General features: G+C 34.8%; 1 protein-coding gene across 2 annotated transcripts in view; it reads right to left on the minus strand.

The window, feature by feature from the left end:
* The window catches only part of RFX3 (regulatory factor X3), a 290,497-nt gene extending 269,138 nt beyond the window's left edge, over positions 1 to 21,359 (minus strand). The window contains exons 1-4 of one of the 2 annotated variants that reach the window (XM_036261527.1): positions 20,921 to 21,359; positions 17,998 to 18,122; positions 7,193 to 7,275; positions 860 to 1,081 (exon numbers count right to left, since the gene is read on the minus strand). The gene's annotated coding sequence lies outside the window, so the exon portion shown is untranslated. The remainder of the gene's footprint in view (positions 1 to 859; positions 1,082 to 7,192; positions 7,276 to 17,997; positions 18,123 to 20,920) is intronic. The other variant, XM_036261528.1, reaches the window with a different exon arrangement.
* Positions 21,360 to 22,137: the final 778 nt, after the last annotated feature.

The raw sequence follows: 22,137 nt of genomic DNA on the forward strand, positions 1-22,137 counted from the left end.
TCTTTTTTTCTTTAAAGGTAAAGAAGACATTAAGCAACAGTTGCCATAAATTTTTATGTTGGTCCATTAAACTTAGAAAAATAACAAAGCAAACAGGTACAGCTGAGTATATATAAATAAGCGACAGTCTAAATACACATATTTGGGGTTACTTGAACAAGACAAGGAGCAGTAAAATAATCACAGGTGTTTGCTGTGTATTTAGGTGATTACAAATAAGATACAGCAAAAATGCAATAATATACACTAATTAACACACCAGATTTCTCAAAAAGAACCTGGCAATTTTAATACTATTATCAGATTTTCCTCTTACTTTAGTTATGAAATACTGTATATTTTCTGACATGAGGTATTATTGTACACATTTATTATAAACTAAATGAGTAAACAATACTTCAGAACTTTGAGCAAAATGACTATGAATTATACATACCCGTTTCTAAGATAATTCTACCTACTCCTTGAACTCTAATTCTTTTTTCCAACTAAGCTCCCCTATATCTAACTTGTTACTTGAATACCAAGTTAGAAAATTCAAGCTAATCTACAATTATCTGCATCTTCTACTCCTCTCCAAACAGGTTACAAGTAATGCATTCTCCTTGAACACATCTTTCACCACCTCATCCTGATATTATAAGACAATAGTTCAAGATCTCTTTTCTTGAATTATTACAAGTTCCTTAGCCACCATACCAGTTCACTGGTGATACAAATTTGTCTTTGCAACTTATCCCTTTAAAATCCAATTCATTTCTTAAAGCTTGTTCTTATATTATTAAAATATTCATTTAAGAATTGCAACTATGTTAGGTACCGCACATACAAATATTAAATATACATGGTCTAAACTCACAAGTAGCTCACACACTACCATGCCAATCACAGCAAGATGGCCACTCCCTTAAAGCTCCACTTTGGACCAATGAGAATTTATTTTCCTTGTTTCTTCCTATATTCTACAATGACTTTCTTCTCACATCTCTGGCACAACTATCCAAAATATCTTCATCTTGCCCTTCAACATTAATTGAATCATTACAATGTGCTTGGCAATATGCTGTAAGTTGATTAGGTGCTGGAGGATATAACGGTAAACAATGCATAGTTATTTTGCATTCAGGTCCCACCTCATCTGCTCCCACATATTGTCCTAACTTTCTCAGTGGCTTTATAATTTTCCTGGAAACTAGTGATCTTTTACTTTTCACTCTCGTTTTCTCAGACCTCACAACTAATAATAAACAAATCCTCTTGATTTGGTACTCATGTCAGATGATCCCTTCCAACACCACTCTGAGACCCAAGCAGAAGGGGCCATTGCCCAGGGCCTTGCACTTTAAAGGACCCACGATGACCCACTGGCCAGGTACTTCCTCATGAAGTGAAAAGTCTGCACAGCCCAGGGCCATGCTCTCTGATTCCTCTGTAATCTACCTCAGCAGACTCCCAGGACCCTGAATTTCCATGCAGAGCCCTGGACTATCAATCCGAGTAGATGGAGATGTAGGCATACCCACCACTAGGCCTGAGTAGTAGTCAAAAGATAGCTTATAAGAGATGGGGCAAGCCTGCTTGTGGAGTGAGCATATGGACATGCTATGGTAAAAATAAAACCTAGGCTATGGGGAAAGGGAGGTAGACTGCAGGACAGCGATGAGGTGACAGAAGGCCATTCTCCCTTTGCCACTATGTTCTACAACAGAACTGAAAAATCTGAGAATCCTAAATGGTCATCCATCACTTTATAAAGCTGCACTTGTCAAATTAAGAGGCAAGAGCATATTTGAACAGTTAGTTGATTTGCAGCATTTAAGTATGAAGAATATGTTTCCATTTGTATTCTTTATCTCCATTAGTGTTAGGGATAGGCCTGGTTTCCATATCCTATTTCTACTGAAGGTTCCCAGCTCCAATCTTCATTATAATCTATCAAATAATGATATAATAGTAGCAGCAGCCATAGTAGTAAAAGTAGCATTGATAATACCTCTTACTGAAGGTCCTAGCATAGAACCAAGCATCTAATCTAGTCTAAACTCTTTCATACCCCTTTTGTTATTTATAAACGCACTGGCTAGTTACGTACATCTTATCTATAAAGGGAAAGGAACACAGTGGCAAGAGAATTCTAACCTTGGTCTTTCTGAATTAAAAGCCTAGGTTCTTTACCCTATATTTCCTTTCCGATGACTTAGAGAGGTTTACCTGGCTTTTGATCCACTCCCAGCCAATTTTCACAGATCTGCCAAATTAATCTCCTGAAAGCATCACTTTCATCTTCACACTTGATCCAGTTTAAAAATATACACTGCCTGGTTATGCTCTACCCAGCTAAGTTTCAAATCCTTAGCCTGATTTTCTTTCCACTACATCTGCTTCATTATTTCTCAACAAAATCTTCACTCTTCACACCAAAATCTATTTCTAGCATGTCTTAACCCTTTCCTCTCAGCCATTACACACCTCTCAACCTTCAAGATCTCTCTCATGCAGTACCTCCTCCCTGAAGACTTCTCTAACTACTCGAGCCCAGAATCTTTCTCCCCCTATTTTTCTATATTCTCATAATACTAATAGTTTCTAACCATTCAACAAGTAATTAAGCTATGTACTTAGCATGGCAAGTAGCACAAAGTATATGACATACCTTCTGACTGGAAATCACTTGCAGTGGTTCTCAACACTCCTGATGCCGCAACCCTTTAATACAGTTCATGTTGTGGTGACCCCAACTATAAAATTATTTTCGTTGCTACTTCATAATTGTAATTTTGCTACTGCTACATCTTAGGCGACCCCTGTGAAAGGGTCATTTGACCTCCAAAGGGGTCGCAACCCACAGGTTGAGAACTGTTGCTTTATGGACTTAATCTGGTTGGAATGCAGTATAGGGAGACTGGTAAAGTGGCTCTACAGACAGAGCGCCGGGCTGAAACCCTGCCTGATTATACAGTAGCACACACTTGACTGTTAAATCTGCACAGTAAACTAATTAGCAGATGGTCTTTCATAATAAGTTTCTCTGGTCCTGGAACCCATTTAGATCTTTTTTTTTTTTTTTTTTTAAATCCTCACCCCAGGATATTTTTTCATTGATTTTTAAGTAGAGTGGGAGGGAGAGAGAGAGAGAAACATCCATTGGTTGCCTCACGACCCCCGACTGGGGCTGGGGATCAAACCACAGGTACATGCCCTTGACTAGGAATCGAACCTGCAACCGTTTGGTCTGCGAGCAGATGCTCTAACCACTGAGCAAAACTGGCCAGGGCCGCACTTAAATATTAATTTTGAGAACCCCAAGGAACTCTTCTTTATGTGAATCGCATCTAGTCATGCACTGGTGTTTAACAGCCAGCTCTCACTCTTCCCCCTACCATAAAGCTAGACTTGTAGTTTCTCCGCATTCCCATAGTGTAAATACTCTCAACATGGCTAGTTTCAAGCTAGCATGTCATGTCTAAATGTAGAGTTAAGAAGAGATGAGCAACATTGGCTCTCTTGAGTTGGCAACAACAAGCTATATAGTACATGCATTACTATAGTTATGTCTGTCCATGTTAATCATAGAAAATAAATATACTAAATATTAATTTTAAAGTGACATTAATAAAACCAATGCCTATTAACATAAACATGTTTTATGAAATATATCTAAAGTTTTCAAAACAAAAGAGATTTAATGAGAAGAATGGCATGGTTTTCAATCTTTATAAACTTGCGTAGTGTCTTGCTTGCCTTTTCACATCTACATCTGCATTCAACCTGCTGTTATGGTTGAAGTTAATGAAAAAATGCATCCTCGTGGATTTTTAGTTGAAAAAGTTGGAACCTCCGGGAGCTGCAGACCACAGAGGTCCTCCATTCACATTTTGAACAGCATTCATATACAGTACACAGTTTCCATAAAAGACTCTGATGTGAAAAGATCTTAACATTAGTGAGAGTTTGGACTAGTTTGATAGTTTTTCTCACCTAGCAATTATCTCAATATAAAGAATTCCAAATTTAGACTGCACTGAATAGAAAGCTTATACTATTTCATATGTGTGTCTATACATATATATGTATATAAACATGTATTGATACATACTATACTTCCCCAATTCAACAATTCAAAATGCTAAGGATAGTAAGGAAGATAACTATAAAGTTAAAACTTCATTTTTAGAAGAAAATATTCTATGCAGAGAGATTACTTATGAAGTTAATGTATAAGTCTTCATTGAGCTGGACATAATATTCAATTAAGTTAAAAAGTACAATTATGTTCTACATTTTTATAAGTGGCAGTTACACTGTGTGTACAAGATGAGTTACATATTCAGAGTAACATATTCATTGATGTCAAAAAAAGCTTTTATCAGAAGAGAATATTTTGTTTAATTCTGAAATTTAAAACTTCCTAATTTAATGTTTTTGGCAATATTTAATCCATTGAAATTATATCATTGAACAGTTGAACAATATAAATATATATCTTACTCAAAAAAATCATTATTTTAGAACTTGCAAAACTACTGTTAAGAGCTAGTAGTTTTATCAGAAAAACTGTATCTGTGTAACATTAAGTACTAATTTCCCTTGGCTCTAAGTATCACTGTAGCTTGGGGTTCTTCTCACTGTTAAACTATAAAGGCAACATCAAGCACATTCTGTACCTCCTCTTTTCCTTAAACTCAGGTTGGTATTACCTTCTTCCAAAAATAGAAATAGGATAGCCATTGCCTAAACCACTTTAATCCCACGAGCTACTTCAAACCATTATATTTCAAACCACCTCTACTCTTTTGTAAACATCTATTTATGAAATTAAATGCCTTTATGGCTCCTTTAACAACAGAATATAAAAATTTAAACTAGTCCTGGCCGGTTTTGCTCAGTGGTTAGAGCATCGGCCTGTGGTCCAGAGACCTGGGTTCAGTTCCCACTAAGGGCATGTACCTCGGTTGCAGTTTGTCCCCAGACCTGGTTGGTCGTGCGGGTGGCAGGCACTCGATGTGTCCCTTTCACGTCTATGTTTCTCTCTCTCTCTCTTTCTCTCTCTCCCTCCCACTCTATCTGAACAAAAAAATGGAAAATGTCCTCGAGTGAGGATAAAAAAAGAAGAATTTAAACTGTATTTTGTAAATCAATGGCAAGCATGTTGAACACTGTTTAAGGGGTAGGACAAGAAGTACCAAAGGTAATCATATTTTCATGTGACTCCACTATTGGCCTTACTTCTCAGCAGAGGCTACTGCTGTTCATTTTCCGTTCTTTTATATCAACAATGTAAAGTGCTAACACATGACACTTTGCTCACTTCGGCTGTTCAGTTTACACAGAAGAAAAATGTGGAGAAAAGCTAAATGTTTAGATAATATAAAGCTCACTGTACATATTTACTAAAATAAATTAATTTTCCCTATTCTTTAAATTCTGCCTTTTGTACCAGTTTCAGGTTATGAATGTATCTGAATTAATCTCTTTTTCATGGCTATGTGGCAAATACATACTAAAAAGTACACAACAGAAATGTTGACAAAGTTATAGCACAATATTACACTTTTAGAAATTATCACCAACAATTTTACTGTCACAGTGTAGGACTGTACATTTTAATACTTTTTTTCTTTTTTATCTGTTTACTGCTTATTTTTCCTATTAATTATTGTTCTTGTAATCTTTAAAAAAAAAATCATGCCCAAAGATTTGAACCTGTAAAGAGGGTCACTTCATAAAAGTTTACTCAAAAGAATTCCTACAATGACTAACACTGAAATGACTTAACAAAATATATAGTGCTTAATATCCGTCTTTGAAAATAATTGTTTCTGATTATATCCAATTCCATGTTACTATTTTCAGCTGCCATCCCCTCCTGCAAAACCCTCCTCAGATCCTCCTACCACAAATAAACTAGAAAGGCAGTAATCACAAAATTCACTACCAGTTTGAGTGCTAAATCTAGGCTGCCATTCTAAGTTTTCTATGAACTTATCTCACTTTATCTTTTACCTTTTCATTTTATAACCCAAAGGAGTAAGTAATATCCCCATATTTACATAAAACATCTGAGATCAAAGTAGTTCAGGAATTAGTTTAAGGATAATTAGCAATCAAATGACAAAGCCAGGATTTTAACTCAGATTTTATTAAAAAAACAGGACCTCACATCTTCTCCTAACAATTTTGCCAGCTGACAGACCTCATTCAATCAGATAGTGGTTTTTTGTTGTTGTTGTTATTGTTGTTGTTGTTGTTGTTTTTTCAAGCTAAAGACATAAGCAGTCACAGATATTTGTCTATGTGGACTTAGCATGAGTGTCTCACATAGCATAGTTTGGGTCTTTGTGGAAATTTTATAGTACCACATAACTACTACCACAGACTTCTGTTAATATTGTGACATTTCTGAAAAAAAAATCTATATTCAAGATTTGTTGAGGGAAGTAATCTTCCCACAAATCTGCTTCATACTGACCCTGTGTTTGTGTCTTCAAGAGTGAACTGTGATTTCATACTCATAGTCTGAACTATAGTACATATCCATGCCCCATGATATAGAAGACAGGGACATGGTCATGAAATGTTACACTGTGTAGTAGGTCAGGCTACTTAATTGCTAAACTACAATCCAGAATAACTGAGAGGCAGGACTGTTCTATAAAATGCTATACCTTCATTATGTAAAATACACATGGAACAAAGTAAGTAACAGTAAAACTTCAGAAATATCACTAATGGTTAGTAACAAAAGCTGCATAAACTTTTCTCTAGAAAAGCAGACAATTCAATGTGGTGCAAGTGATACCTAAATTCAAGTATTAAACTCACTGTGGCTCTACTGGATCATTAAGAGAAAAAGAATATCACAAATATTTCAGAAATTGATCATATAGTGATAAACTTCCTAAAGTTTTAGTTCTGTCTTGTAAAAATAGTATTTACAGTGAAGTAGAATAATTTATCAGACAGCAGGAGAAAGCTTCTCTGTGGTGCCATGCAGATCCCTGGATCTATGACACCTCTTTATAAGATCCTATAATAGGAAGCTACTATAATATTAGGTGGGTGTATTAAAATATCCCAATAGGAAGATGCCACTGTAGGTGCCCTATTACAGAAAGGCAAAAGAGCATGCCACGTAATCACCAATAAACATCTCTAAAGTAAATTGATTGTTTAAAAAAAGTTTATACTATACCATTTACTTGTCTTATGCTGTGCACTTGCTTAAAGAGGTTGATTTTACCTTTAGGTGTGTCTTTTCTAATCTGTTTCGGGCAGCTGTCAAGTAATCAGAGTAAGCAGTGTCATTTTAATAAGGAAGTCTTTTAATAAAATATAATGGGTCACAAATATCTAGTTTCTGCTCTTTACTGTAATTACCAGTCTTTACTATAACTGCCACTTTAACAATCTTTTCCAAATGCTGACACAAAAGATGAACAAATCAAGGGTATTAGCATGTGTGTATATTTACAGCTTATTGCTGTCAAAGGCTGTAGTTCCACTCCCTACTCCAGCAGCTACATGAGGATCTGTTTCTTTTGATGGAGGCATCCTGTTTCAGGTTATGAATGTATCTGAATTAATCTCTTTTTCATGGCTATGTGGCAAATACATACTAAAAAGTACACAACAGAAATGTTGACAAAGTTATATTACACTTTTAGAAATTATTACCAACACGTTTACTCTCACAGTGTAGGATGGTACATCTTAATACTTTTTTCTTTTTTTTCCAATAAATTAGTTATTAGTTCATAATTTCAAAAACATTGCTTATATATAGGTCATATGGCATGTTTTCTTAGATAAGTTTTAAGTTTATTAAAAGCATTAGTTTTATATGCACATCCACTTAAATTGTGTACATAAAAGTGTAAGAGTTGCTGCCAAATTAAAATAAATGAAGGACCCCAATAAAAAACACAAATAGTATGATTTTTATTTTTAAAAAGCACATTCATTATCATTATTTTGCTACAGTTCAATTTTAAGGTTATAAATCTTTTTAGAAATTCCCTGAAAACTTCTTTACATGATAATCCTTTTACCTTTTTGATGTTTTATTTTAAATATGTTTTTAACCAGTAGATTTTTAAAATTTGGTATTACTATTGCACAAACAGTACTGGTTTTATAAAAAAGTTTGCCCATTTTTGAAATGCTAAGCTTTCCCAATTCAAACTAGCTTACTGTGAAAAGAAAACCATGACAACTGTTTGTACCTCTTGCTTTATTATTACATCCGGCCTGGTCACTCTTAGAAATTCAATCTATTATGGTTGCTAGGAGTCTGTTGCTGTGCAACCTAGAAGGGTATGCTGTGCTTTCAGGCTAAGGAGTGCTAATAAACCTGTATGCTTCCCTCTTTGGGTATGGTCTGACCAGTGTGCTTAAAGGGCTTAATACTTTTCAAGAGTGATTGCAGACACATCCTATTAAAAACAAGTCACACTGAGAGATTTCTAACAAAGGAACAAAATGCTAAACATACACAAATATTCAAAATGTATTCTCAGAATCCCGAACTAATTTGGTAAAACAAACAAAGAACAGATTATGATTTATATTTCAATTATATCACCTACCACCCCCAAGTTTTTATTTCCATATAAACCCATAAACAGTTATAATGGATATAAATGACCTCAAAAAGTTTTTTGGGGGGCAGAGGCAGGTAGTACCTTCAGCTTTGATTTCATATATATCAGATTATATAAATTTCAATAATAGAAAATTAAGTTTAATCTAGGAACCCACAAGTCATGAATTTTGCAAAACTAAAAGGCACTCCCTCTACACACACACACACACACACACACACACACACACACACATCTTTGAAAATCTGAAGAAATTCTAAATTTCATTTTATTATAAAAGATGATTTTTTTCTTTTTATACTTTATATATTAATTCTAAAAGCTATTCTATCCTATCATATGCATATTTTCTATAACTTTACAGATTAACACTCAATAAGTTACATAAATTCACTACCACTAGATAGCACTGAATGTAAATAAAAGTAGAGGTTATCAATAAAATGCTGATAAACAAATTGTGTGAAACAGAACTTAAAAAGTGGGCAGAGGATATGAGAAGAATTCTACATTTTTTAAATGAAGAAATTGTATTGACTTTCATTCCCTTATGTATATAGGTCTTTCTCATAAAGTATTTGAAGACAAAAATGATAAAGCTGGTCTACCATAAAATACCAAAGGTCACATAGATAAATAAAAATAATATATAATTTTACAATAATCATCAGGTTGGTTTTTTTTTTCTGAGTTTATCTGAGCCAAACCGAGGACATATGCCAGAGAGCAAGCTTTCACATGCTCCTCAATAATCATCTTAACTATGAAAATCTATCCGTAACTTTCCAAGGATCTTTTGACTATACTAATACTGCCTGCAGTTTTAGAAAGTTAAAAATATTTTTTTGTAAATGACAGGCAAGATTTTCTCTTTATTCATGGCAACATTTAGCCCTTCTATCTAACTACTCAGAGATGGTAGCACTTTCTAAAAGAACCTGTCAACTACACTACCTCTTTCCTTTTTAAGAGTCATGTATATCTGGTTTTCAATGGTTGTTTTATTTCTTCTTCTCATTGCACACTATAGAAAGCAGAGTAATGGAAATTAACTATTTCTCTAAAAGTACCAAGAAACAGCAAACAGAAGAATGCAGAATAACTACCTAAAAAAGACAAAGAATCCAATACTAAAGGAGCGCTGAAGCAGGCTGAGAGGTGCACTATCGGACCAAAGAACCGACTGAGGCAGGAGGAGAATGGGTTGGCTAAGAAGTTTAGAATGGAAAAAGCCTATGCCAAGCAATAACAAGCAGAACAGACCACAGCAAATGCGAGAAAAGGGACAGGAAGGATGATAAAGAGAGACAAGAATGTGTTAGAGAATAATTGAAAAAAAAATTTGCAGAAAGAAATGATTCTTTTTACAAATGAGGAAGAGCATAGAAAACAAATACAACATTTTTATATTCAATAATTATATTTTGGTCCATCCTTATTTCTTAAGAAGGTATACAACTGAGAAAACATTCTTAAAAGATGCAATGATATCAGTAACATTTATGATGTAAAAACCAAGTAAGCAGTAAAGAAGAGTTAACTGAATTTGATAATGAAATAATTTGAATACTTTCCAATTCTCACTTAGGATTAAGGAGAATTTAACTTAAGCCTATAGGTATAGGATCTAATATATAAATTTTTTTTTTTTTTTTTTTTACCCTCACCCGAGGACATTTTTCCATTTTTTTGTTCAGATAGAGCGGGAGGGAGAGAGAGGAAGAGAGAGAGAGAGAAACATCAATGTGAAGGGACACATCAAGTGGCTGCCACCCGCATGGCCAACCAGGGCCAGGGACAAACTGCAACCGAGGTACGCGCCCTTAGCGGGAACCGAACCCACGTCTCTCAGTACCGCAGGCCGACGCTGCAACCGCTGCGCCAAACCGGCCAGGGCTAAAATTTTTTTTTTTTAGGTAATGAAATTCAGTGTTTTCTAAACAAGAAAAAAACATTAAAACACACTATACCAATACACGCACATTAGTCAATAAAGTTATTATTAAAGTCAGATTCTAAATACAGTATACCATTCACAGAGGTGTGTTAGGTAAATCTGTTAACTTTTAAAGCAGTTATTTAATAGTTGATCAATTACTAGTCAAGTGTAGTAAATAATGCTGGAAGACTCTGAGCTGAAATAAAGTTCTAAACTGGCTACATTAATACTTTGCATCCTGTCAGGCACTATTAATTAAAGGGCAATGTGGCAAAAATAAGAAAATTTTTTTTTTAATAGAGATAGAAATCCCATAGTGGAAGTGTTGTTGGAAAGAGCCTTCTGGTGTTTGTTATGAAGCTGCAATAATTATACAGTGTGGCATACTGAGAATAACATATTCATCCGTGGAATTAAGTCTCTTTTTCGCACATTCCAATTTTCTTGGATTTGCAACACCTCATATTTGATTCATTTCAAAATACCCATTTTCAAATAAAATTAAAAATCAAATATCCTCAATAAATGTTGCTGAATATAATTGAATTGTTTTCTTTTTAATTTCATAAATTTTTATCAGGAAGTATAGATTCTTTGCTAATTTACATAATTAGGGTTGGTAACAAATGATTTACAGGTTAGAAGTCTTTTTAGTAGTCCCATCTTACCAATTATAAAGAAAAATCATTACGAAAGCCATAAATAAAACATTATTTCTCCTTTCTGCTGAAGGAGTATTTCCCCAAATACTTTTCAAATTTTTTCTATAATTTGTTTAGCCACAATCAAAGGATATTGAATGTACAAAGGAAGAGGTTGGGTTATTTTTTTAGTATTAAACTTTATAAAAGGGATGTTATACAAACAGCTGATTAGAAGTTATATTAGTTAAAAACATTTTAAAACATCTTAAAACCCACTTTCACTTTTTAAGTACTACTACTCACTTTTATACATTTAAAATTTTGAATAAAAGCATTGGATCAATTGATTTTTTAAATTGGTAACTGAGGATGCTGAAAAAGGTATCTTCAAATATTTTCTATAAATCCAAGGGATAATTTCAGTTGTATTATTTTATAAATGCCAAAACCTCAAAGATACATATTTCACTTTTTTTGGTGAAATCAAATACATAAAAATCTTTAGAACACATAAAAGAAATAAACCACATTAATACAAAGATAAACATTACTTTCTCAGAGAGCACTTAGCAAAGTGTCTTTCTAGAATCTGTACTTAATTTAGATTATATTTAATTCCAACTCAAAGTCTGAGAATAGAGATATTCAAGTTCACATCAAATTATTAAATGATTGTCTGGAAACTAACGTTTATTCTCTTCAAGATTTTTTTCATCCGTGCCTCCATCCACAGAAGAGAACACACAGGCTGGCAAAGCAGAGCAATGGTGGCATCTGAGTGCTAAGCCTGACTCAGCTGTTTTGAGTCTCTTTCCACGGGTAAAAAGTGAAGAGTTAAGGGATATGGTTGAAATAAAATTAACCATGAGATGATAACTATTAAAGCAGAGTGATGGATACATAGGAATTCATTTCATTATTTCATCACACTGCTCTATTTTTATGTTTAAATTTTTTTCTTAATAAAAAGGGGAAAAAAATAAGAGAGTAGACTTGCTCTGCTGTCTTTTATAGCTCACATACTTTCCCATAAACATGGTGGTGGTACAAACAAGTGGTGATACTAAATTAGGCTTCTGTCATTTTCAATTTATTTATAATTTTAAATGACAGAAATAGCAGTTACTTGACTTCAATAAACTCTAGCCTACAGGTTGCTAAAATGTGGGCACAACTGACTCACTTCAGACACAAATGCCTGGGCACATTTGCAAGTACAATCACTTAACCAGCCTTTAATGATGGAAAGCAGGATTAGAACTAAATACTGTATCCATAATTTTGTAAGTTCAAACAGAGAAAGGTAGTTTTTGCTTGTTTGTTTAAGGTTCCACAGCAATTTCTACTTCCTTAACTTAAATATGTTATAAACACACGTTATGTTATGTTATATATTTTGTGCCATTTTTTGAAGTATTCCAATACAGTACAATAGCCTCAAATACTGTCAAACTGTACATTTCATAATGGATGACAGGCATATATACTTAATATTTGACATTGAACTGAAATTAGAAAATATGATTTTGACATTAGTACACTAAAAACCTCATTCTAAAAATATCAGCATGACAGCCTATTTGTCAAAATAACAGAATTCAAGACAATTTACCTCCATTAGTAACTTTTACTTATCTAAATAACCTCTCATTTATGTCGTTTTGCATACACAAAATTTTAAATTCAATTCACAAATCCATGATTAAAGATGACTAGACAATGACAGAGAGCTATGCTATATAAACAATGACACTCTAGTTTCACATTTTCTAAGACATGGAAAAGCATTCTGATCATAGAACCCATTGTATACAGATACTTTCTCTCATTTAAATGAGCAATTCTTTCCAAAATTTTAGGATATATTTTAGTGATAATTACTGATGTTTCAGCACAACCTCCAACTTCAAAGCAAGTAGGGTGGATTGAAAAATTTAACATCCACTACCACCTTAAAAAAAATTTAAAAGTAGTTTTTGAATCTCGTAATCTGCTTGTTTCTTTATAGAAAACTATAGGTTTTTTTTTTTTTCATCAATACACCTCAAAATAATGTAAAATGAAAGGGCTGTACATTCAGAGAAAGGCATATAAGAATGACAGAAGGCAGCAGAGACAGGAAAAAAAAGTATTATAAAGGCAAATGTAAAAATTAGGACTCTAGCTTAGAAAGAAGGCTAGCATCAACCAAAGCATCATCAATATTATAACTATATAAAGTCACATTCAAAGAAATATACAAAACTTACCTCTGTCAAGTTTTGTTCAAGTATCACTTTCTCAGTAAAATCCTCCTGATCATTTTACTTAAGATTATAACCTTCTCCACCCTTGTCACCTACCCTCTCTAGTCCCCTTTTTTTATTTTTCTCCATATCATTTATAACCACCCATTATAATACTCATTTATCTTCTCTCTCCATCATCCTCAATTGTTTGAATGTAACCTTCTCAAGGATAGAGACTTGATCAGTTTTCTTCACTGTTGTATTCTCCATAGAATTTCACTGCATGGCCCATATTGTATGTGCCAATATTTGCTCGATAAATAAATGGATGAATATAAAAAGTGAAAATGAGCTTGTACACCTAAACTGATTCTAGAAATTGAAAGGAACCCCTTGAGTCAGGAAAAAGGTTAAGATGACTTCACAACTGATAGTAAATTCACCAAACTCATCACCTCAAAAGATGATACAGAATAAAAATACATTGATTAAAAATAGAGCTGGACAGATTTATGAAAGACAGATCCATATAAAAAAATTTTTTCAGGATAAAGTCTCTATAATAGATATCAAAGCAGATAACCCTACCTTTCCACAGTACAACCCTTCATGGATATCATAAATCCAACCTCAGATCTGACTACGGTAATAATTCCATTCTGATACCAACAGGTGCCTTGGTATAAGCTTGGAACTCAAGTCCTGATTCTGCACATTTGACATCCCTACAGGACAGTGAAGGTAGGTAGCAAAAGGTGAAACTCACGAGGTTTGGGACATCCAAAATAGTCTCCCCCAAAGCAGATAGTCCTCATAATGCTCCCCATGCCTCTCCCTTATTAAGCTACATAAGGAATTCCCATATCCTGCCACAATCAGAAAACAGGAAGAAGATAATGGATCCTAAAAGGTACTCCCCAACTTCTGAAATTATTAGTCTTAACAGACACTAAGAAAATCTCAGGCAATTACAGAATTTCACACACATACTTACACATACATATATACACAAAATTCATATACACATAGAATTAGATAAAATAATTTTAAAAGATAAGTGGAAATCTACTGTCTACTAGATGATACCATATTTAAAGAAACATCCAAAATTCATGAATTCATGCCATTAAACCCATTTAAAAATATAGAAAGTAAATAAACCAACCTATTTGGACTAATAGAACTGCACTGCTTTTTTTTGTTTGTTTTGTTTTTTGTTTTTTTATCCTCACCCGAGGACATTTTTCCATTTTTTTGTTCAGGTAGAGTGGGAGGGAGAGAGAGGAACAGAGAGAGAGAGAGAAACATCGATGTGAAAGGGACACATCGAATGGCTGCCACCCGCACGACCAACCAGAGCCAGGGACAAACTGCAACCGAGGTACGTGCCCCTAGCGGGAACCGAACCCGGGTCTCTCAGGACCGCAGGTCGACGCTCTAACCGCTGAGCCAAATCAGCCAGGGCAGCACTGCTTTTTTTCTTTTAAAAAAATTTTTTTTCTTTATTGATTTTTCGAGAGAGAAGGGGGGGGGGGGAGAGAGAAACATTGATGAGAGAGAACATTGATGCCTCCTACATGCCCCCACTGGGAATCAGGCCCACAACCTGGGCATGTGCCTGACTGGAAATTGAACTGGCGACCTCCTGGTGCATAGGTTGGCACTCAACCACTGAGCCACACCGGCTGGGCTGAACTGCACTGCGTTTAAAGGTCAGTATAAAATCAGGACTAAATTATTTTCTATAATTTGATTAGAGGTAAACAATCTGAGGCTTCATAATTATTCACTGATTGCTCCTACCAGGAAAGGACACTGAGTTTTGTGTTGAATTCCAAAACCTACTGTGTGGTGGTCTGCCCTTAGGAAGCTTACAAAAAATTTAGAAAAACCAATCATTTACAAACAAAACTCTAAATCACAATTTCTAATTAGTATCAGGGTTAATAAAAAATTCATTAAAGTGATCTTATTCAAGTTAGGAACCACTCTAACTTTAGGAAAGATGAATTCAGGAAGTGCGACCCTGGCCCAGTAGCTCAGTAGGTTAGAGCATTATCATGATACACCAAGGTTGAGGGTTCATTTCCAATCAAGACAAATATAAGATTCAACCAATGAGCCCTGGCAGGTGTGGCTGAGTTGGTTGAGCATCCTCCCATGCACTGGCCGGTCACCAATTCGATTGCTGGTCAGGGCACATGCCCAGATTGCAGGCTGGATCCCCAGCAGTGGGACGTGCAGGAGACAACAGATCTGTTTCTCTTATGAATGTTTCTCTCTCATCAACATTTCTCCCTCTCTCTCTCCTTCTCTAAAATCAATCAACAAATAAAAACATTTAAAAATCAACCAATGAATGCATACTTAAGTGAAAAAACAAACATATTTCTCTCTCTATCTCACTAACTCTCTCCCTCCCTTCCTCTCTAAATATCAATATATAAAAAAAAATGTTTTAAGAAGTGTGGAAAACACATTCTAAGTAGAATAAAGAATGAGAACCAAGCTGTAAAGAAATGACAAGACAGAATTCAAGTGACCATAGGGTAGTGACAGAAACTGCTATTTACTGAGCATTCACATGTCAGACACAGTGCTGTTTGCCTATCTAATGTAATCTCTGAACCAATCTTTCAAAGTAGATTTTAGTAATCTTATTTCACAGAGTTTAAGTATCTGCCTAAGGTTAAACTATTAATCAGTGAGTAGTACTGCTAGAATTCAAACCCAAAGTTGTTCATATCAAAGTTATCACTCTTAACCAGCAATTTTCAACCGGTGTGTGTCAAAAATTTTAAAAACATGCAATATCTGACTATTTAGTCAGGGACTGACCTTTTTTCCCATAGATTGTCAAATAAAAAAATGACAACAGCCAACACGACAACAGCTGTCCGGTGTGAATGAATCAAAATTACACCTATATTTTTGTCTGATCAGCAAAAAATATGCTGTGCCATAGAATTTTGATAATTAGTTTATGTGTGCCATGAGATGAAAAAGGTTGAAAATTGCTGTTCTTAACCAACTGCAGAACACCATAAGCTAGGCTAGCAAAGAAATTACAGAGCAGAGTAGTGAAATATAAATTTGAAAATGTATAGTACACTGTAAGCTACCTAACAGCACGGCATAATGGTAATTTTGTGGCATTCTGTAAATATTTTTTAAATGATTCTAATGACTAGACGATGAGGAATCCTGAAAGATTCTCATCCAGAGACACATAAAACTTTGGGCTATTTGAAAATTTCCAAAGTAACTTCTTTTTTTTTTTTTTTTACTTTTTTTTTTTGTTTTTTATCCTCACCCGAGGACATTTTTCCATATTTTGTTCAGGTAGAGTGGGAGGGAGAGAGAGGAACAGAGAGAGAGAGAGAAACATCGATGTGAAAGGAACATATCGAGTGGCTGCCACCCGCACAACCGACCAGGGCCGGGGACAAACTGCAACCGAGGTACGTGCCCTTAGCAGGAACCGAACCCGGGTCTCTCAGGACCGCAGGCCGACGCTCTAACCACTGAACCAAACCGGCCAGGGCCAAAGTAATTTCTTTTTAGAAGATTCCATTAATCCATATTTAGATATAGTTTAAATAAAAATTTATCAATTATAAATTCTTAAGATATTAAAAACACATTCTATGTTTTAGATTCTTCCTCTTTATATCCAACAAATATAGCAGTCTAGTACTTAGTTATGCCAGTAACTGAATGTATATATTCAAATCTAGTTTAAAATTTTCAAGTATTTAGCACTCTCTTGTCAACTAAATTACACTCTTAATATTTGTATTTTCCATTCTGTTTTATGGGCCAGTAGGTATGTTAGCAGATCAGGAGTACTGTTAGTCTAAAAGTAAATTATTTAAATTCTGTCCCACCCTCCAAAAAAAATCCTTTTCTTCAATTAACAGAAAGCAAACCCAATTTAATGCATTGCATTCCAAGTCTCTCTTAATTCAGATGAAACAGCAGCATTAAACTTAAAGATTAAGAATGAGAAAATTCAATGCAAAAAATGCAAGAACTAACTAATATTTCATCATACTTTTGTTTATCGTATCTCCTTTTTTATTGAAGGCCAAGATAAATCCAAAGGGAATGGTTTTATAAGAAATGTCCATGGGGAATTACTTGTTAAGAACAAATGGCAAATGGTTTTCCCCTATAGGAAACCTACTCCTGTTTCATACAACTACATCCTTTCAGATTTGGTACCACAAAAGAAGCTGGTAAGAGCATCAAGTTACTGCCACAAAGTTCAGTTGTCATTTTCTTGGTCTCTCTTAGAGGGATTGTTTCGAATAATCAACAGGATTAGTGCTCAAACTGTGTGTTTTTATTACAAAACGGGATACCAAAATGAAGTCCAAGCCTAACCTCATAGATGTACTTCCAATTCTAATACACACACACACAAAATGAGACAAAATGTTGATAATTACTTATTCCTGCCACCATCTCATACTATTATTTAGTAAACAACATATCCTTCCAAAAATTCAGATTAAGAGGTCATACAATAGCATGACTGCTGGTATTGCTTCTGGTTGCTATGGAATAAAAGGCAATCCCCTTACATTCTCATTCTGCTGGTTCTCGCTTACTAAGAGTGCTGCAACACCTTTAAGCCCAGCTGGGCAAGTCTCAGCTTGTACCACAGATATCAGCTGCCAGTGTTTTACTTTTGTTCAAAGAGAGTGACCTACAGGAACAAATGTTTCAATTGTTTAAAATTAATAATTCAATAGTTTACGACAATCTCTAGAATGGTTAGAATCATCAAAAAAAAGTAGAGGTGCATGACAGGTCTAAGAATTATTTATGATTTATTCAGAGTACAGAATTATAAAACTTCAATGTACTTTTTCTAGAAAAAAAATATGAGTTTGAACTTGTAGATAAACAAGTATTCTGAGTACTAAAGGTAGTACATTTGGGTTGTATGCCTTTAAGAAGTTTTGTACTAGATATGGTATCACAGGAGGACACAGCTAGAAAAGCATGGAGTCTGAGGTCCAACACCCCCAGCTATGATAAACATTATGTCATTATGCATGTCACTTAACTTCCATGCTCTTATCTTTAAAATGAGTGGGGGGGCTGGGGGGTTGAACTATATAACTTTCTCAGACTTCAGTTGCAGTTTGTTCCCGGCCCTGGTTGGTTGTGCGGGTGACAGCCACTCGATGTGTCTCTTTCATGTCGATGTTTCTCTTTCTCTCTCTCTCTCTCTCTCTCTCTCTCTCTCTCTCTCTCTCTCTCTCTCTTCCTCTCTCTCCTTCCCACTCTATCTAAACAAAAAATGGAAAAATGTCCTCAGGTGAGGATAAATAAATAAATACATACATACATATATACATACAACTTTCTCAGTCTTTTCCAACTTAAAAATTCTGATTCTAAAACAAAACATCCTATCCAGCCAGTGTGGCTCAGTGGCTGAGCATCAACCCATGCACCAAGAGGTCCCCGTTTGATTCCCAGTCAGGGCGCATGCCCAGGTTGTGGGCCCAGTCCCTAGTGGAGGGCATGCAGGAGACGGCCAATCGATGTTCTCTCTTATTGACGTTTCTATCTCTTTCTCCCTCTCCCTTCCTCTCTCTCTAAAATCAATAAAGGAAAAAAAAATGTTTAAAAAATAAAAATAAAACAAAACATCCTAATTATGTCTCTACTAGAATCCTACATATTTGTGCCATTTGGAAGCATATGTATCTCTACTGACAGACTTTCTCACCTCCTTAATCTCTAGCACCCTGGCTATCCCTTTTGGTTGGCTGTGCAGAGCCAGACAGAGTAAATGGGCAGTAGAAAGTTAAGCAGAAAAAGGGAGAAAGGCTGAAGTTCAGCCCCTGACCCTCATCATACGGGTTTGTAGTTTCATCTCCAGACTCAAAAGCTTAGCTGCTATGCAGACAGGTAAGGTTCGAAAATACAGTACATTCTTGGATAAAGCTTTACTTTACATGGTGTTCTTCCAAATCAGAACATTAAGTTGTTTACTATTAGGGAGTTACTCCAATATAGAATAGGTAGACCAATATTATTATTCTCATATTGGAAATGGCTTATTTTTAAATTATACATGACATAAATTCAGTGGTAGTCAAATTTTATAAAAGCTTTTAAACACTAGCATAAAATCACCATTGCTTTGATTCAGCGATATTAAACTAGTGTGCCACAAGAATTTTTAGAATATGCAATACCAAACTATTTAGTTGGGGCACTGACCTCTTTTCCCTTAGATTGCCAAATAAAAAAATGACAACAGCCAACACAACAATAGTTGTCTGGTGTAAATGAATCAAAATTACACCTACTTTTTTTTTTTTTTGTCAAATTGGCAAAAAATTATATTTTGTGTGTGCCCCAGAATTTTAGTAATTACTTTTATGTGTCCCATGAGATGAAAAAGATTGAAAAATGCTGCTTTAATTGATGCTATCTTGAATGTAAAACAAAACAAAAAAGCCAAATAACACTTTGACTCTACAAAGATAACTAAAAACACACTCACACGAAAAATATTACAAACAATATTTACATTGGTATTACATTAAATTCATAATTTTTTTAAAATTCATACTATATTTTATAAATATTACTGACATTAACATTTACGCTATGATCCTTTGTTTTGCAGTGTTACGTTTATACTTTGTTTAATCATTATTTGGCTGATTAAGCTTATACTGGTGTTCTTCTGTATACTATTACATCTATCTAGTTTTGGAAACCTTGAATATATGGCAGTCTAATATACAGTATCACTTAACTTAGATGTTTCCTAATGGCAGAAAGAATTAAATATAACCCCTTGAGAAAAGAAATCACAGTTTAGTCATAGAAATAACCTCATTTAATTAGTATATCATTTGGTTATTTTATATCACTTTATTAATCTGTCTGGCTAGTTAAGCTGTAGTAGAAATCTTAAAAGACTGACAAAATATTTTAACTCCTATGGAACCTTCCGAATCAGAACAAAGTTTAGCAATTAAAGTTATATAACTGAAAAATGTAGGCCTTATTTAATGTAATGTATTTACTTCTTCATACCTAGACATTTAATTAGATCCAAACAAGGAAACATCAGCTTTTATTTTTTTATTTTATTTTTTTTTGTACAGATAGAGTGGGAGGGAGAGAGAGGGAGAGAGAGAGAGAAACATCGACGTGAAAGGGACACATTGAGTGGCTGCCACCCGCACGACCAACCAGGGCCGGGGACAAACTGCAACTGAAGTGCGTGCCCTTAGCGGGAACCGAACCCGGGTCTCTCCGGACCGCAGGCTGACGCTCTAACCGCTGAGCCAAACCGGCCAGGGCCATCAGCTTTTAAATAAAGAGATTTAGGTCTATATTTTGTATTGTTTATTAAAGTGACATTAATCATTACTTATTTTATGTACTAGTCAGCTTGTTACAGAATAATTTCCAATATGAATGGATTTTTTCCTGTAAACACTAGCACTGGAAAATAAGATTCTTTCATACCTGTTTAACTTCAGTCAAATAAAAAAAACAAACGAAGAGACCTCTTCATTCCCTGAAATTGGTGAATAAGAAAATATTAAACTGCTTTGAATGGTGTTATAAGTTATCACTACATTAGCCCTTACCATGATGTCTCTTCCTTTACATTCTTCTATTATGTCCCAGTAACTGAGTAGCTAACCTTGAAGGGAATACTCCTGAAGATAGTTGGTTCTCTTCCCTTATCAACTTAAAAAACGGCTCTTAACAGTTCACCCACATCTACCCACAAGCAAATTAAAAGAATGATGTACAAAAGATTAGCACCATTTCAACTCTGAGAGGTATATCTCAAGACAACTGTTTTTCTGTGCTGTGCTAATATGGACTGCTGTCCTTGTGCTTGCTCCCTTTTTAATGACAGGTCACATTTCAAGTAGAAGAGCCTGAAATTACTAAACAAAAGACTCTACCGCCCTGGCCGGTTTGGCTCAGCGGTTAGAGTGTCGGCCTGCGGTCCCGAGAGACCCGGGTTCGATTCCCGCTAAGGGCACGTAGTATATCGGTTGCAGTTTGTCCCTGGCCCTGGTTGGTCGTGTGGGTGGCAGCCACTCAATGTGTCCCTTTCACATCGATGTTTCTCTCTCTCTCTTCCTCTCTCTCCCTCCTATTCTATCTGAACAAAAAATGGAAAAATGTCCTCAGGAGAGGATTAAAAAAAAAAAAAAAAGACTCTACCAACAACTGAGAACAAACTTCCTGATTTAAATAAATACTGTGCTGAGAAGAAACAACATGAGCAATCACACTTAAATATTTTGTCTTAAAAATAATGTAAGCATTGTTTCAAGTCCACATTGAGTCTATTCTAAAAATTAGATTAAAAAATTTTCAAAGCAATAGTACAAAGGATTAAGTTTATTTCAATAAAAAACTATTTCAAATTATATAGGCTTAAGAATAAAACATACTAATTGTTAAATCTGTGTGATGAGCACATAAGGATTCCTTATACTAGTCTCTCTACTTCAGTGTAAAGTATAAAAGTTCCCAGTGTTAAGAATATGAACATTTATGGTACACAGTTTTCCACAACATATTGGCTTCCCAAATGTAAACTGCTATCGATATCAGATAAGCCAAAAGAGTATCTCAAGTGAATATATTATGTATATTTTGTATACTAATATTGTATAACTAATGTTGTATAACTATGTAATAAAATAATTATAAGAAAA

The sequence above is a fragment of the Molossus molossus genome, unplaced genomic scaffold, assembly GCF_014108415.1.
Source record: "Molossus molossus isolate mMolMol1 unplaced genomic scaffold, mMolMol1.p scaffold_m16_p_14, whole genome shotgun sequence".
NCBI classification, from domain to species: domain Eukaryota; kingdom Metazoa; phylum Chordata; class Mammalia; order Chiroptera; family Molossidae; genus Molossus; species Molossus molossus.